At 34.7% G+C, this 17,765-nt stretch overlaps 1 protein-coding gene and 1 long non-coding RNA gene across 3 annotated transcripts in view; one reads left to right on the top strand and one right to left on the bottom strand.

The window, feature by feature from the left end:
- Positions 1–17,765, top strand: part of LOC110223924 (uncharacterized) — a 78,532-nt gene that overhangs the window by 1,234 nt on the left and 59,533 nt on the right. The window contains exon 3 of one of the 2 annotated variants that reach the window (XR_013486095.1): positions 418–470. This is a non-coding gene — a long non-coding RNA (uncharacterized LOC110223924). Of the gene's footprint in view, positions 1–417; positions 3,024–17,765 lie in introns of those variants that run through there. The other variant, XR_002328830.2, reaches the window with a different exon arrangement.
- The window catches only part of GRAMD2B (GRAM domain containing 2B), an 88,902-nt gene that overhangs the window by 51,333 nt on the left and 19,804 nt on the right, over positions 1–17,765 (bottom strand). The gene's annotated exons all lie outside the window — the stretch shown is intronic.

Below are 17,765 nucleotides of genomic sequence, written 5' to 3'. Positions count from 1 at the left end.
AAGGGTTCAATTGCTGATTCTGTCACTTGATCTCTTTGGACTTCAGTTCCTTATCTCCTTGAGATGGTTGGACAAGACTGTTTTTAAAGTCCCTTCCAACTATAAGTATATAATCCTATGATTATAGTTCCAGAACTGGATAAGGTGGAGGGGAAGTAGATGTCCAGAGGATGTCATGGAACCTGAAGAAAAGGTAGCTGGAGAGTAAAGTGTGGCTTGAGCCAAGGACAGATGCAATGGGCAACTGGGGGGGGGCGGAGACAAACAATCCTTACAATATAATAGTCTGGGGGAAGATTTAGGAAATGGAGGTGAGAACAGTTGAAGTGACTGGAGGAAACTATTTCATAGGATCTTAGATTTGGGAGCTGGAAGAAACCTTAGAAGTAATCTAATCTAACTTCTTCATTTTTATAGATGCAGAGAACTGGAGCACAGGGAAGTCAAATGACTTGTCCAAGGTCACACAGGTAATAAGCAACAATGGAGTAATGTGAATACAAATCCTCTCACTAAGAAGTACATTGGCTGGGGAGGAACCTGAGAGACTGAGGCTGAACTTTTAAAAAAAACCTAAACTTTTGTATTTTAAAAATGAGACTTTGTTCCAACATGATTGATTTATTAGGGAACATTTTGATTTATTAGGGAAAATTTTATTTATGGAATTATTTATGTATTTCTTAAATATTTAACATGTATAAAACTGTGCTTTTTTTTTTATTAAGTTGCTATCTTTTTTTTCTGTGTGTTACTCGTGAGGTTTTGGAGCACTGTGCCTCTAACTCCATTTTCCCCACAAGTTCTAAGATTTATATTGCATGGCTTTTTGGTACTTTTTGTGAACCACATATATTGTGGTATAGCAGAACTAGCTGTATCTTTTGCTTTCACATAACCTAATTTTCCCCCTGGTAGGATCAAATCGGTTTCTTTTTCTCCCTCAGTCCATCATTGATTTTGCTAAAATTACTTTTTGTATCATTGTGGATCTTTTTATCCTTGTATTACAAATCTTAGGAAATTAACATCATTAATAGAAAAGGCAGCTAAATACTTATCCAGGACAGTACATGTGTTCTAACTGCCATGTGTGAGTAGTCATCTCTTCAGATGGAGTAGGAGAGGGTATCTTAGGCCTGTCAGTGGGGAAGAGGATTGCAATTAACAATGCTAGAGCAAGAGCAGAAGCTATTGCTGCTTTTAAATTGACACAGCTTCTTCCCACATTCTCCACAAATCACTTGGATGGATTTGGCACATTGTCCATATTCCTAATTTTGGAAAGTTTTCTGGAATTGCAGGAAGACAGAAGAAATGTTTTTTAAGTGTCCTTCTCAATGCCTTATACTGAAGTTCTTAAGGACCTTCTGTGTGCCATATAAAATATCCCAAGAAATCTATTCAGTGCAGAACTTAGGACTAGATAGTAAATCTCCAGATTGGTCTGGAAATCAAAATCACCCCCAAAACAAAGTTATGCAACTTCAACGAGTGACATTTTACATTTGTAATCTTCTAGGCATAGTTCTTAAGAGACCTAGAACATATTCAGATCTGTCTCTAGTTGCTAAATGTTCATGGGCAGTTTAGTTCTTAATTCTATTAAGACAGTCTCCACCCACTCTCCCTGTCCCACTGACAGAATTTGATCAGAAGAGCACTTCCAGAAGCTCTGTGGACACAGTGAGTAAAGTTCCCACATTCTAGAGCATGCGATCTCCTTGGTCTCCTCTTCCTCCTTATTGTCTTTCTCCTACTTCAAACATGATATCAGCTATGAGGTCTTTTTGTTCCAATCCTTTTGATTAACACCAAACATTGTAGGCCAGGTCTGCCTCAGACCTGTTCAAGAGTTCAGGTTCAGAAATGATATGAAATGAGATGCTCCAAAACTATTTAGTAGTTAGCAAAAGGTTTACTTAACTGTGTGATGGAAAGGATAGTTAGCAAAAATACAGCATTGGTTTTGTTGGGTGCATTTTCACCGACTGAGCATTTGCCATGGTAGTGTACCTTTCAAAAATGTGTGTCAAGTATTAGGAACACCTACTATCTGTTTGTTAACTTTTGTACCTAGGGGCACTGGGAAGCAACATTAATGACTTCAGCCTTAGGTACTCCATCAGTTAAGTCTCAAAGATAGTTTAATTACTTTTTAAGAAGAAACTATCTGACCCTGTCTGAGGTAGACATTTCTCTTATGACAACCTTGTATCATAATTGTGTATATGTATGTATGTATATATATATAGTGTGTATGTGTATATGTGTGTACATGCATGCGTGCTTTGGAAATTGATCTTCAAATATTTTATACATTTTATGGTTATTTGAATGAGATTTCCCTTTCTATTATTGTTTCTTGGATTTTGTAATTATTATATGGAAATGTTATTGATTTTTGTGGGTTTACTTTGTAGCCTGCGATTTTGCTGAAGCTATTATTTGTATCAATTAACATCTTTGCCGATTTGTTAGGATTTTATAAGTAAACCACCACGTCATCAGCAAATAGGGATCTAACTATCTATATCTATCTGCCTATTTATCTTTGCTGACCTCTACACATTTAATTTCTTTCTCTTGTCTTATTGCTTTTGCTAGCATTTCTAAAACTATAACGAATAATAGTGGAGAGGTTAGGCATCCTTACTTGATTTACTCCCACGTTTATTGGAAAAGCTTCTAGTGCATCCCTATTGAACATAGCATTTGCTTTTTGTTTTAGATAGATGTTTTTAATGATACTTTGAAAGTTCATCCATGCCTGTGTTTTGAAAGTTTTATTTTTTCCTAAATGAGTGTTGTGTTTTGTTGAAGACTTTTCATGTATCTCTTGCGTTAATCATGTGGGTTTGGATGTTTTTCTTTTTAACATGAATAATTATGTTGATTGTTTTCTTTTCCTGATGTTGAACCATCCTTGAATTCCTGTTGTAAGTACAACTTTGTTGCAATGAATGATTTCTTGTATAATTCACTGAAGTCCATTTGACAAGATTAAAAAAAGGTTGAATTGATTTTCGTTACTGAAATTGGTCCATAATTCTTCTACATTTTATTGTTCTATGATTTTTATATTTGGACTATATTTATCTCATAAAAGGATCCAGGCAAAGTGGTTTCTTTTTCAATTTTTGAAAATAAATTGGGTAGTATGGGTACCAATTATTTTTAAATGTTTGATAGAATCCTCCTGTGAATCCATAATGGTAAGAATTTTTTCCTTTGGGAGTTCCACTAACTGTAGTTCTATTTCCTTTTCTGTGGTTATAGTACTTTATTCTACTTAGTCTTCTGTTAGGCTATTTTGTATTTGTGAATATATTCCTTTATTTCTTCTGTGTTCTTAATTTTGTTAGCACATAAGTATGCTTAGTAGTGCTAACAATTATTTTTATTTCTTCTGGTATTGTTGTGACTTTACCCTGTTCCTTTGCTATTTTGTTTATTCAATTTTCTGCCATCTTCTTTTTAATCAGATGGGCTAAGAATTCATCAATTTTATTAACCTTCTCAAAGAACCAGCTTTTAGTTTTATCATTCTAATTTTTTTTCACAGTTTGTATCTTCTCTAATTTTTAATATATCTTATGCTTATTTTAGTATTATTTGTTTGGCTTTCCAATTTTTAAAAAGTTCATTAATCTCCTTTATTATTTTGTTAATGTATGTTTATATGTTTTCCCCTGAAGACTGCTTTAATTGCATCTCAAAAAAAATCAGCTTGTTTCATCATTATAATTTTCTTTCACACAAGTATTACTTTTGTGATTTGGTTTTTAACCCACTCATTATTTAGGATTTCATCATTAAATCTCCTTTTAAGTCTGTCTTTTGTTTGTGGTCTCTGAATGGATTACTATTTTTATTGCATTATGGTCCATAAAAGATGTGTTTGCTACTTCTACTTATTATATTTGCCTGTAATATCTTTGTGCCTTAATGCATGGTCAGTTTTGGTTAACGTTCTATCTGGTACTGGGAAGTTAATATAATTTTTATCCATCCCATTTAAAAGATGCAATCGGTCTCAGATCTAGTTTCCATGTCAATTTGTTCAGTTCTATATGTTTCTTTTTGTTTATCTTTTTGTAAAATTTGTCCAAAACCAAGAGAGGTACATTAAAATCTGCCACTATTGTAGTCTTCTTGTAATTCAGTTAATTTTTTCCTTTATGAATTTATATGCTGTGGTACTAGGAGTGTAAAGTTTGATATGATTTGTTGTTTCTGGTTCCTTTTACCATAATGTAAGTTTCCTTGTTTTTTTTGTTCCTTTTGTTGTGAATGTTTGTTTTTGCTTTGACTAATAGTATGATTGTAACTCTTGGTTTTTCAGATTTACCTAATGCTTAGCAAATTTTGTTTCAGACTCTCATTTTTGTTCTTTTTTTTTTTTAAAGGTATGCTCCTTGTAAGCAAAGGATTGTGAGGTTGTGTTTTCTTATCTAGTTTGTCATTTTTTGTGTTTATATTAAAAGTTATGAAAATAAGGTCTATATTTTTTCATTTAGCTTTGATATTGTTTTTTCCTACTGAATTATAATTTATCTTTTTTTTCCTCCTAAAGGCAGTAATTTGTCTCTTCAGTTATTTTAGCTTAATCTACTTTAAGGCAACTATTCATCTGCAGGTGGGGTGTTCTAAGACTGTTCTATAATGTATTTTCAGGCTTGTTCCTCCATCATTATTTCTTTTGGCTGGCTTTTGCTGCCTTCATTCATTTCTTTTTATACTTTTAGAGAGAAATCTCTTTTTCTCAGTTGTTATTTTGATGTTGTTTTGTTGCTAATGCCATAAGTGTCTTTCTCTTTTAAATTTGTTCTCTTTTTTTTTTCCTGAGGTAATTAATTTTATTTTCTGTGCCTTCCTTGGATCTTCTTTTTTCTATATTTTGCTTATATTTCTATTGTCTAGGGTGTTTACAAAGCCAGAATTTGCTCAGTTCTTATTTTCTTTGTAGAAATGCTTCAAATGCCTCCATCTTTTTCATTAATGGTCAAGGCTCAGTTTTGCATTTTTATATTACCTGGGTATATCCTGAGTTCATTTGCTCTTACAAACACATTGTTCCATTCCCTCTTGTGATTTCTGGTATAGGTAGAATAGTCCTATATTATTCAACTTTCCTTTCCTTCACATTTGAAAGTCTTTCTCCTGATTGCTTGCAGGATTTGTTGCTTATCATTGGAATTATTAAATTTAATCACTATGTGCCTTGGAGTTTGCATCATAAGATTTTTTTTCTTCTGGCAGCAATCTGTGGATTATTTAGATTGGCATTTTGTTGTCTATGTTCAGAAATTTGGGGAAGTTTTCTTGTATTATTTCTTGAATTGTGGCTTTCATAGTTCTTGATTTGTCATGTTCTTCTGGGAGACCTATAATCTTTAAGTTTTTTCTATACATTCTGCCTGTGAGTTCAATATATTTTGCTTTTATAAAGATAATGGTTTCTGTTTACATTACTGTTTTTTGCTTCTCTTTTCCAGATTGTCCCTCACATCTATCTATTTGCATCCCCAATCCTTTGCTTTTTCTTTTATTTCCTTGGTGAGGTTTGCTACTATGGATTCAAGTTTTTCTGTTTTGCCAATTATTTCTGCTGCACAATCCATAAGTTCTGTTTTCATAATATTATTTCGTTCTTAAAACATTCATATTCTCTTGAGAATCTGTAGGTTTCTTTACCAGGTGTTAAATTCATTTTCCTTTGTCTTGGAATATTTATTCATGGATGTCAGGGTTCATTTATATGATCTGGAGGTCATTATCCTTTTGGTAAATATGTTCTTCTTGCTTGTGTTCAGGGTGCTTGAGTTTTCTTTAGAATCCTTGGTAATTTCAGTAATTTTTCTTTGTTTCCAATATTGCTCACTTTCTGAGTAATTCACCTTTGATGGCAGTTTCCCTGATGGCTAGACCTCAAAGTTTTCTCAGCTTTCTCACATATTGGACAATTCACATTTTACTAGCCTCAGGCTCTGCCCCAAATGACTTCTAGGGTAATAGAATTGGATGCAGCTGGATACTAGTCTTCTTTACTTTGGTCCTGATGGATTCACACACATACTGGCATCCTATCCCAATTCTCTCTTTTCCTCAGTTCTCTGGCTGAATCCTCTTCTAGCACAGACTGCTGCTGTGCTTTAGTCCCATCCAGATTAAGCTTCTTATTTTGGTTTGTAAAACTGAAAGCAATCATCATCCATAATCTTCTTCCAGATTGTCCTTCATTTCTGGCAGGTAGGTAGTACAATGGAGAGATCATTGTATCCAGGGTCAGGAAGACCACAGTTCAAATTCTGTCTCAAGAACCTACTAGCTTTTTGACCCTGGGCAAATCATTTGACCTCTATTTGACCAGTATTCTTGACCTCTGTCTACTTCGGTTTCTTTCTCTGTAAATTGGAAATAATAATAGCACTTACTTCACAGGGTTGTTCTGGGGATAAAATGAGCTAATATTTGCAAAGCACCTTATAAATCTTAAAGTGCTACAGGTATGCTAGCTATTAGTGTTGCTATTCTGTCTATTTGTATTCCTAAGAGATTGTTCTCCTTTCAAAATGTTTAGTGAGGTTTGCCACTGTGGATTCACATTTTTCTATTCTGTCAATTATTTTTGCTGTGCAGGCCATAAATTATGCTTCCACAATTTTTCTCTTTCATAAACCGTTTGGAAATATCCATGGTCTTTTGAAAATCAAGAGTTTCATGGTTTTAAGAGTTTCATGATTCAAGAGAATCATGATTTCTCGTCATCAAGTTTCTTTTCATCATTTCCCCCTGTCTTGTAATATTTATACAAATGTTTGGATTTGCTTAAATAACATGAAGGCCATCTTCTCTTCTGTTACTATCTTTCCTTTTGGTTTATCTTGGGCTCAAGAAGCTCCTGTGCTTTAACTGAGCTTTTCCCCTCCTGAGATCTTTGGTAATTTCAGTCATTTTACCTTCTATTCCCCTACAATTTACTTTCTTACCTCTTCTCTTTTGATGGCAATTTCCTTGAAGGCTGGGACTCAGAGCTTTCTGAACCTCCTTCCATACTGGGCAATTCACATTTCAGTGCCTCAGTGTCAGCCCCAAATGACTTCTAGGGCATCAGAACTGGATCCAGTGGAATTCCAGTCCTCTTTATTTCAGTCCTGGTGAATCCACACACAAGCTTTCTATCTCAGTTCCTTCTTTTCCTCTGTTCTTTGGCTGAGTTCTCTTGTAGCAGAGATTGCTGTTATGCTTTAGTCCCATCCAGAATAAAACTTTTTGGTTTTCTGTGGAGGAGGGAGGGTGCTGGGAAGGAGGGGCTGAGTTTAATCTTGATGCAAGGCAGTGTTTTAAGGATTAGGGATTAGCCTTCTCTGTGGCTAGTTCGTTGCATTGCTACCATATCAGTATTCTTGGTATTTTAGATTATGGAGAAAGGGGAAATTGCTTTATCCCTTGTATATAATTCTTATTTTGGTGATGTTTGAGAGGCCCTGAAGATTGGAGATAGTGTCTAGTCCTCTGTTTTGTTGGTTACATCCATAAATAACTTTGAAATATGATTCAATTATGCTTTTATAGTATAACAACACAGTGTATACAAATTGACTGTAGATTTTTGCTGGAAAAAGAGGGAGTCATTCAACAGAAATACTTTGGGAAAATTCCATCAATTGAGCTTTAGTAATCCTTCTAGCTCAACTTCATATGATGTAGCTGTTAAATGTCTTCATGGAGTAACTTTGTTTAAAGAAGTGATATCCCTCCTTTTTCTCTTGTTCTCCTGTTACCAGCTTAGAATTGTGCTGGTTGCTAAATGTAATCTTAATATTTACCAGGAAAAAAACCCCAATGATATCAGTGATAGGTAGCTATAAAACAGGAAAATGTCACTTTCGTTACCTTTCTGGATACTTGTTGAATATCTACTGGAAGTGTCACTTCCAAGAAATTTTGGCATATGTCTTAACAATGATTTTATTATTATTATTATTCTTTAATCTTCTTAATCACATTGACTTTAATAACTCCCAGTGCCTGAGTGTAAGGTTATTGAAAGTAGGGATTATTTTGTCCTTTGTACTTGTATTCTCAGTCTATAGCACAGTGTCTATTACACAGTTGATACTTAATAAATTCTTTGTTGATTGATACCATCTGCTTAGTATATTAAGAAGCTATTTCCTGCGCATTGTACTCTAACAACACACAATAATAATAATAATAATAATAATAATAATAATAATGATAATAATAATAATGATAATTGTAATACATTTATGTAGTATTTTGAAGTCTAAAACATTTCCCCTGAATCTTGTTATTGTAAATATACATACTAGTATGTCTTTTTTTTTTTTTAGGCAATTGAGGTTAAGTGACTTGCCCAGGGTCACACAGCTAGTGCCAAATGTTTGGTCTGAGGCTGGATTTGAACTCAGGTCCTCCTGACTTCAGGGCCGGTGCTCTATCTAGTGCATCACCTAGCTGCCCCTAGTATGTCTTTTTTCACTAAGTAAAGTAAAGCTCAGACATTAAATGACTTGCTAATATTAGGATGAGATCAAAGATTTTTTTAGGCTTTACTGGTAGTATATAAAGCCCAAGAATATGACTGGGTAGGTAGAAGAAGCAATGATATTACTCCTTGGGCTGAACTTTTTGCCTTCAGCTCATCCACTTTTCTGGGGGAGAGAATGAAAGAATTTTGAAATTTTGAGTTGAAAAACTGGGGAGCTCTCAACTTTAGACCTCCAGAGCTGTTTGATAGTTATACGAGGAGGAATAGACTGATACCTGCCTTCATGCAAGATATGGTTGTTGTTCCTTAAAAGATATTCAGAGCAGTCTTGAGACTTGGTTGGTTCAGTGGATTAAAGGCTCAGGCTGTTGACAAAATTTCCTTTTCACCTGTGTACATAATAGTCACAAGTAGCTCCAAGCACTCTTTCTGATATTTGCCTGGTGGAAAATGTTGGTTAACTTAGGTAAGAGAGCTTTGCTCAGTTCAATCAACTTGAAGTGTGATCAACTGAATATCCTTCTTCTATGGTTAAGTAAATCTTTTGTTAACTCTTGAATGATCTCTGTCTCATATTATTCCAATATGGAAGCTAACCTATCAAGAGCCTGGATCAAACATGGACCAGAACAACTGGTGTAATCTTGCAAGATTAGAGGATAATGAGCTTCATGAAGAGGGGGATGGGTAGTTCAGAGGAAGTTGAGCTTTATACTTCTGGTGAATTTTTGGTGATGCTGCTAGAGATGATGATTGCATGCTGTATGGTCCTCCCTATTCTCCCATTGTATTTTTTTTTCAGTCAAAAGAGATTTTTGGGACAGCTAGGTGGTAAAGTGGATAGAACACCAGCCCTGGAGTCAGGAGGACCTGAGTTCAAATCTGGCCTCAGACACTTGATATGTGACCCTGGGCAAGTCACTTAACCCCATTGCCTACCAAAGAAAACAAACAAACAAACAAAAAAGAGATTTTCCATCACTAGAAAAGAACAAATTCAGAAGAACTTGTTATGATCTCCTTTTTCTGGAACTGGATGCCTTTGTTCTACTAGTGGCTATCATAATTGTCTCAAGGGAGATCTACTGAAAGAAGGTCTCTCATATATAAATGAATCATATTCATGTGTGGATGGGAAAAGAATGGTTGGGTTTTAAAATAGCTTTTTGGAAATTGTAATGCAGTTAAATAAGGATCCTTTAGTCCTATAATTGTATTTGGACAATGCCAGCCATTGAGGAATAGGACCCCAAACCATGAAGCACCCCAAGAATGAAAGAATGCAGATCAAAGTATATATATTATCTTATAAATGTACTGAAGGAACTATTTGAGTTTTGTTTATTTCTGAACATGGCATTTGAAAGCCAGCTGGAATTTTGCCACAAGGACTTTGTTGTAATACTTTGGTGTAAGTCAGTGGGGGAAGCACTTGAATGGATAATGCTTAATTCTCCCGCAAAAGCCCAGAGACAGTTTTGGAAATGGAGATATGAATAGATGAGCTTAATTAGCTGTGGACAGTCATCAGCTTAAAAAGTTTTGACTTTCATCCCCTAACTGCAAATTGTGAACCTCTCCTCCTTTCTCTAGTGAGGGGTTCCTGTAGAGTTCAGACCCCAAGAGGATTTCTCCAACCCCAGCAGAAATGGTTATTGTTTGCATATGGCAAATAGCGCTCATGTACTGGCCTAGAAAAATTTCTGGCATTGTTGCTTTTTGTTTTGTTTTCTGTTTTGCCCTGAGCATAGGTGGGCAATCTTGGGATGTACATTCTTGGTCATTATGGCAGCTTTTTGAGTTTAAGATGTCAGAAGATTCTGGGTTCTTCAGTGGGGTATGACTGGCAAGAGGAATTTCTTGCTTTGGATAGGATGGCCACTGATAGGAAGGGAGACCGAAACCCTGGTATGATCATTTGGAGTTTCTCTATCCCGTGCAACAGTTATTGTCCTCATCAACTGTGATGGGCCAGTGAAGGGTAGTGACATTCTGGCCTCAATTCTTAGTAGAAGCAGTACCCACAGACCTAGGCTCCTTTCTGAGACTCTCCCAAATTCTGTCACTTCTTAAAGTGGAGATTACATTGTGGTTTTTGTTAATTTGTTTTTGCCTAATTTCTTGTTTAGTTTTTCTCTTCTCCCTTTAGGGTTTCCTATATCAGTAATAACCTTAAAGTGGTGGAAGTTTCCTCTAGAAGACCTTAAGAACCTTACCACCAAAGTGTAGAATGTTGTAGGGGCAATATCCTACCAGCTGCTCTCATGGAAGTAAGGCTTCTTTTTTCCTTAAAAGCTATTCAGAAGGTCATATGACCAACCAGATGAAAACTAGACATTTTCTCCAATCCTCATAACCTCTTAGATCTCTGCCAAATAAGAATGCTGTGCTATATATATACATAAGGCAATTTTAACTATAGCAATAGTGGAATATCTTGAAAAATGAAAAATACCCAAGCTAACAAAAGACCAAATGGAAATCTTAAGGAACCTAATCTCAAAAAAGAAAATAGAACTAATGTTAGTTTAACTACCAAAGGGAAAAAAAATTGCTTCTTGTGGATTCATAGGATAATTCTATCAAAATTTTAAGGAATATTAGTACCTACATCACACAATTTATTCTCAAAAATTGAGAATGAAAGCATCTTGTCATAATACTTCAATGAGACAAATATTCCCAATTCCTCCACCAGAGAAAGATGAAACAACAGAAGGAGAAATATAGACCAGTGTTATTAATGAATATCAATAAAAAAATTTAAATGAAATCCTGTCAACAGAATACATCGATTTATTCAAGAAACCATTCAATGTGACCAAATGGGACTTATATGAAGGTTACAAGTATTCAACATTAGGAAAACCACAAGCATAATTAATCATGTTAAAAAGAAAAACATGCAAAAGCACATAATCATTTTAATAGATGCAGAAAAAGCCTTTGTCAAAGTATAAACTGCTTATCTTTTCCTTGTCACAAGAAGCTCCAGGAACTCTATCTGATTCTTGGCTGGTAGAAAATGATGGACAATGGGAGGGCAGAACCAAGATGGTAGAGTAGAAGGAATTAGTGCAGTGATCTCCACATCCCCTCTCCAAAAACAACAAACAAAACCTTCTTCCAAACAAACCTAGAAAATATCAGACTGAATTCTTAGAGAGGTAAATAAAAAAATTGACAGGGTCAGTTTTATTGTTTCACTAAAAATGACAAGAAACATTATTTTGTGGGATGTGGTCATTTCATATTGCAGTGCTAATGCCAAGACCACTTCAAAAATAATACTAATTCATGTACCAACAATTACACAGGATGCAGAGGTAGAGAAATTCTAAGAACTTCAGAACATAATACAAATTAAACCTTATGCACACTTTGATACTTGGGGACTTCAATGCAAATGTGAATAAAGGGAAAGATAATGAAAACATTTATTTAGGAGTAAGTAGTGAGAAAGGCAAAAGGCTTGTAGACTATATAGAAATCTTATGCTACTACATTATGAATATTTACTTTGAGAAAAGAATCATAGGGCTCTAAATACGGTATGCACCAAATAATATTACAAGAAATAAAATTGATTATATTTTAATTGAATAAAAACTACCCTTTACTGATGTAGGAGTTATTCCTGAATCAGATAAACTGTTAACTTTCAAAGATTAAATATAACCATCAAAGTTAATGAAAACTTGAAAAAAGAAGAAAAAGAAAATATATGATGTACAACTGAAACAATTTCAACCTGATTTTTGAAAATTAGCAGTCAAAAAATTGGAAATGAGTGAAGGAAAGGACACTGATTCTGACTATAGTAATTTCATGCAGCTGTTGCACTAATGTAAATAAATTACTATACTGAAGAGACCAAAAGTGCCTTAGACAATAAACACTTATCTCCTTTCCAAGGGAAGAGACATTACCTTCCAAGGGAAGGTAAGCACAAGTTTAGAACATAAATTTATTGGTTAAAATATATGCAAAAGAATTATATAAGATTAGAAGCAGTATCAGAGAGAAAGAGAGAGAAAGAGAGACAGAGAGAGACAGAGACAGGGAGACAGAGACAGAGAGAGAGAGGGAGGGGGGAGATGCAGAGAGGAAAATCATCTAAAGAAAGTTTGATGACATCCTTTACCAAGTGAAGTCATCATAAACAGTACCTTAAGGGAAATCATCTGACAAGCTATTTTCTGTTCAGGTGTCAAATTAATGTAAGATACACTGAAAGATGCAAAAACTGAAACAAATAGCCATCTAGCTCTTAATATTAATTGAAACATAAAATAGGGAGATATAAGCTTGACAAAAGTATTAACAACTAGCATCTAGGGCAGACTACAAATTGCACAGGGGTTATGAAGAGACAGACACAACTAAATGACTGAACAACAACAACAACAATAAATTTCTGTTTGAGTTTGACACTATTATACTAGGGTATTAAAGGAATGGGGATGGAGAAGATAATATATATATATTTATATGTATATATATATATACACATATATACATATGCATACACACACACACACACACATATATATATATATATATAAATTTTTTAAAGATAGATTAAAAAACCTATTCACCATTAAAATATTGTTTCTGCATTCTGAATGGCAAACAGTTGACTTATAAAATAAAATTTTGGACCACAACTTGCTTATAATGGAGATGTTTCCTGTCATCTTGAGTAGGAGTTTATCTATATAAATTAAGTAGTTAAGTAATCCTAATGTATAGAGAATAGGTTTATTTTGTTGTAGTTGTAATACTTCTAATCTTACTTCTGGGTATTTGTCACCAGTTTGGGTTCATAATTGGACAAATTCCTCTTCTAAACTCTGATATTTCCCCCTTTCTGAACACAACTCCCATCCGAGACCAGTCATTATTAATTATATGATATTCTATCTCTAAATCCATGATCCTATAATATATACTATATCATAGTAGTAAAAAAAGAATAATTTACTTAAAATAGAAATATAGGGTAAATATCAGGAATTTGCATTCAATATTAAACACTAACACCCATTTCCTAAACCAAACCATCTCCCAGCACTCAGGAATGAAAGGTTGAAAATTGTCTGGCCCTAGTCCCATATCATAGTTAACAGCCTTGTGCCCAATTTAGAAAGTGGTAATCTAAGAATTTGCCCATTTGATGACCAAGACAAAATGCTGTATCTCTATTTCTGGGTTGCCTTTATCTCTAAAAACAGAATGATGAGTCTTCAGGATTGTGAAGCTATGGCATGGAGTGTGAAAGAGAGAAAGCTCGAGTGGCTGGTTTGATTTTAATGGTTCGATCTCTGGCATCTCTAAGATGGAAAGCCCTGATATTTGTGATTCTCTGTATAGAGAAGCTACAAATAGAAGAAACTTCCTAATGCCTTTTTACTTCCCTTAATTTCTTCTTCTTCCTTTTTCTTTAAATCTTTTAACTTTCCATTTCTATCTTCCTATGTAATTTTCAAGGTGAAAATATTCCCTGGTGCAAAACCATCCAGAATTCTTGGAAATGTAAGTTCAAAAAAAATGTGGTGCTACTGTCCTTTCAGGGACTTGGTAGCTTCTGGGATTTAACAATGCCTCACTTAGTTTCATAAATCAAAATTCTTTAGCCATTCTTCAATTTGCCTAGAGCTATCCTTCTCATATAGAATTGGATGCATTAAAATAATCACTTTCAGAAAAAATGCCTACAATTGCTCTGCCACTTGGTAGTTAAGTGATTGCAGGTAAGTCATATAATTTCTCTGAGCCTCAGTTTTTTCAAATGTTAAATGGAAATAATAATACTGGTGTAGGATTACGAGGAATTTTTTTGTAAATTGTAAACTGCAATATGGTATGATTTGTTATTATTGTAGCATGGTTTTCCAAAGCCTAGAAAGACTTTTTTACTGCATTTTGACGTGATTTTCATTCTTAAATATATCCTTTTCCCTTCTCTTACAAAAAGATAAGATTTTTAAAAATAGCACAGAAAAACGAGCCAATGCATCAACCAAGTACAGCAAAATAAACCACATTCTGTGCATATATTCCCCTACTAGTAGGAAGAGAGAAGGAGGTACATTCTCACATTTCTTATGTGGGGCCAAATGTGGTTGCTATAATTTTATAGCATTTCATTTCAATTTTGTTTTTAATATTATTTTAAAATTTTACATTGTTGTAGTCATTTTGGATATTGTTTTTCTGGTTCTGCTTCTTTCACTCTGTATCAGTTCATGTGCTTCTTTGTATTCATATGCAAAACTTTTTAATTACATGCATATACTTCAATTTGGTTATCCATGCCTCAGTTGATTGACTTGCTTTATTTCTAAATATTTGCTACTACAAAAAAGTGTTGATATAAATATTTTGGTTTCTGTGTGTGGATGCATTCTTTTTGAAACTGACCTCCTTAGTAAATATGCCTAGCAGCAAGATGTCTGGTTCAAAGTTTGCAGACTTTTTTTGTGTGTGGGGAGGGCTAGGCAATGGGGTTAAGTGACTTGCCCAGGGTCACATAGCTAGTATCAATTGTCTGAGGCTGGATTTGAACTCAGGTCCTCCTCACTCCAGGGCTCAGTGCTTTATCCACTGTGCTACTTAGCTGTCCCTTTTAGGGACTTTTTAAAGTCATTTTCTCAGCATAATTCCAAACTCCTTTCCAGAATGGTTAGCTTAACTCACAGCTTGACCAACAGTCTATTAGTGTGTATATTGTAGGCAATCTCTTCATCATTGACAGTTCCCATTCTTTCTTATCATTGCTGATTTGTTAGGTATTAAATGAAACCTCAGAATTGTTTTGATATACATTTCTATAATTTTTAGTGAAGTAATCTCAGAAAGACTTTCATATGCATTACTTTCACCTCAATCCTTGTAACAAGAGGAAATTACAAGTAAAAGAATTAAATCATGTGTGGTGATCAGCACTGGCTGGGTAAAACAGTTTTCAGTTCTTCTTCAGCTATAAAATGGGTGATTTACCCTTCCTTCCATCTCTAAAATCTATATTCATTCTTTCAATTGCCAAGCATCAACTTGTATTTGAATCCTCAAATATAATTATTAAAATTTGTCACCAAAAAAGTATAATCAGCAACACTGCTAAGAGGAGATGGAATTCTACTGACATCTTTGATTACTCATCAACGTCAGATTTCTAAATATGACTTTTGGGGATGTGGCTCATTCCCAAATTCCATTTAACATATCTCCTATCGTTTAAGAATACTGAAGTTAATAAATCTCAATAGAAAACTAAAAACAAAAGCTACCTTTGTTGAAATCAGAAAATTGCAAAATCCTTGACAGTTATGTCACATTAAATGAGTACTTTGGACTCGCAGTTATAAGAGAGCAGGGGACCTGGTCACAGATCTATGGCCAAGAAGAACAGTAGTGCTTGTGGTTGCAAGGGAGCAGGGGACCTTCCTGGGTAAAGACCAGAGCACAGACTAGGAGAGCAGTGACTATACCTCTCCCTGAATCCCACTACCTTGGAAGCAGTGAAAACTTGTAGATCCCCAGAACTAGCTCTGAAAACAGCAGGACACAAAAACCTGGAGCATGATATGATTCCACCTACCCTGAGGTGAGCAGACCCAACTTTGACATAAAGTTCAAAGTCAAGAAGTAGGCTGGGAAAATGAACAAGAAAATAACTTAACCATTAAAAGCTACTATGGCGGCAAGGAAGACCAAGACATAAACTTAGAAGAAGACAACAATGTGAAAACAACTGCTCATTAGATCCAAGACCAGCAAGAATTCCTAGATGAATTAAAGAAAGATATAAGAGAAAAAAATGGGAAAAGGAAAAAGAATGATGCAAGAAAATTGTGAAAAAAGAATTAATAGCTTGGTGAAAGAGACACAAAAATATCAATGAAAATATCATGTTCAAAAAAGAATTGGCCTAATTGTAAAAGAAGCATGGAAAAATCACTGAAGAAAAGGTCTCCTTTCAAAGTAGAATAAGCCAAATTAAAAAAAGAGGTACAAAAATTCACAGACAAAAAAAACTCCTTACAAAGCAGAATTAGTTTAATGGAAAAAGAGGTACAAAAGCTCACTGAAGGAAATAATTTCTTAAAAATTAGAATTGGGCAAGTGGAAGCTCCATAAGACTTCAAGAAACAATAAAACAAAGTCAAAAGAATGAAAAAAAGAAGAAAATGTGAAATATTTCATTGGAAAAACAAGTGACCTGGAAAATAGAGGAGAGATAATTTAAAAATTATTGGAATACCTGAAAGCCATGATAAAAAAAAAGAGCCTAGACATCATCTTTCAAGAAATTATCAAGGAAAACTCCCCAATATCTTAGATTCAGAGGCAAAATAGAGATTGACAGAATCCACTGGTCACCTCCTAAAAAGGATCCCAAAATTAAACTTGCAGGAATATTATCCAAACTCCAGAGCTTTCAAGTCAAGGAGGAAATATTGCAAGTAACTATAAAGAGGCAATTAAAAAATCATAGAGCCATAGTTAGAATCACACAAGATTTAGCAGCTTCCATGTTATAGGAGCAGAGGGCTTGGTATATGATATTCTGGAAGGCAAAGGAGCAAACCTATTTAACAAAACTGAGTGAAAACCTTCAGCAGAAAAATGGATATTTAATGAAAGAGAGGACTTCCAAGCATTCCTGATGAAAAGACCACAGAGGAATAGAAAATCTGACATTCGAAGACAAGACTCAAAAGAAGCATGAAAAAGTAAACATGAAAGAGTAGTCATAGGGACTCAATGGAGTTAAACTGTTTACATTCCTATATGGGAAGATGATACATGTAACTCCCAAGAACTTTATCATTATTAGAGCAGTTATAAGGCATCTGCATAGACAGAAGACATGTTGATTATGTTGGGGTGATTTAAAAAAAGAAGATAGGGGTGAGAAAAAGGGATGCATTGGGAGAAGGGGGAGCTAGAATGGGGTAAATCTTCTCACATAAAGAAGGTACACAAGGAGGAAATTTTATAGTGGAGGTAGAAGTGGGGTAGGTGGGCAATGCTTGAACCTCACTTTCATTGAAATTGGTTCAAAGAGGGAAGAATACACACACACACACACACACACACACACACACTCAGGTACAGAAATCTATCTTATCCAATAGGGAGACAGGAGAGGAAGGGGATAAGAAATATGATAAAAGATATAAGGGGGGTATTAAGAAGGGTGGGTTGGGGGAGGGAGTGGTCAGAAGCAAGATTGACTTTT

The sequence above is a fragment of the Phascolarctos cinereus genome, unplaced genomic scaffold, assembly GCF_003287225.1.
Source record: "Phascolarctos cinereus isolate Bilbo 61053 unplaced genomic scaffold, phaCin_HiC Scaffold_4;HRSCAF=312, whole genome shotgun sequence".
In the NCBI taxonomy this organism is placed as follows: domain Eukaryota; kingdom Metazoa; phylum Chordata; class Mammalia; order Diprotodontia; family Phascolarctidae; genus Phascolarctos; species Phascolarctos cinereus.
This window is presented reverse-complemented; position numbering and strand designations above follow the sequence as displayed.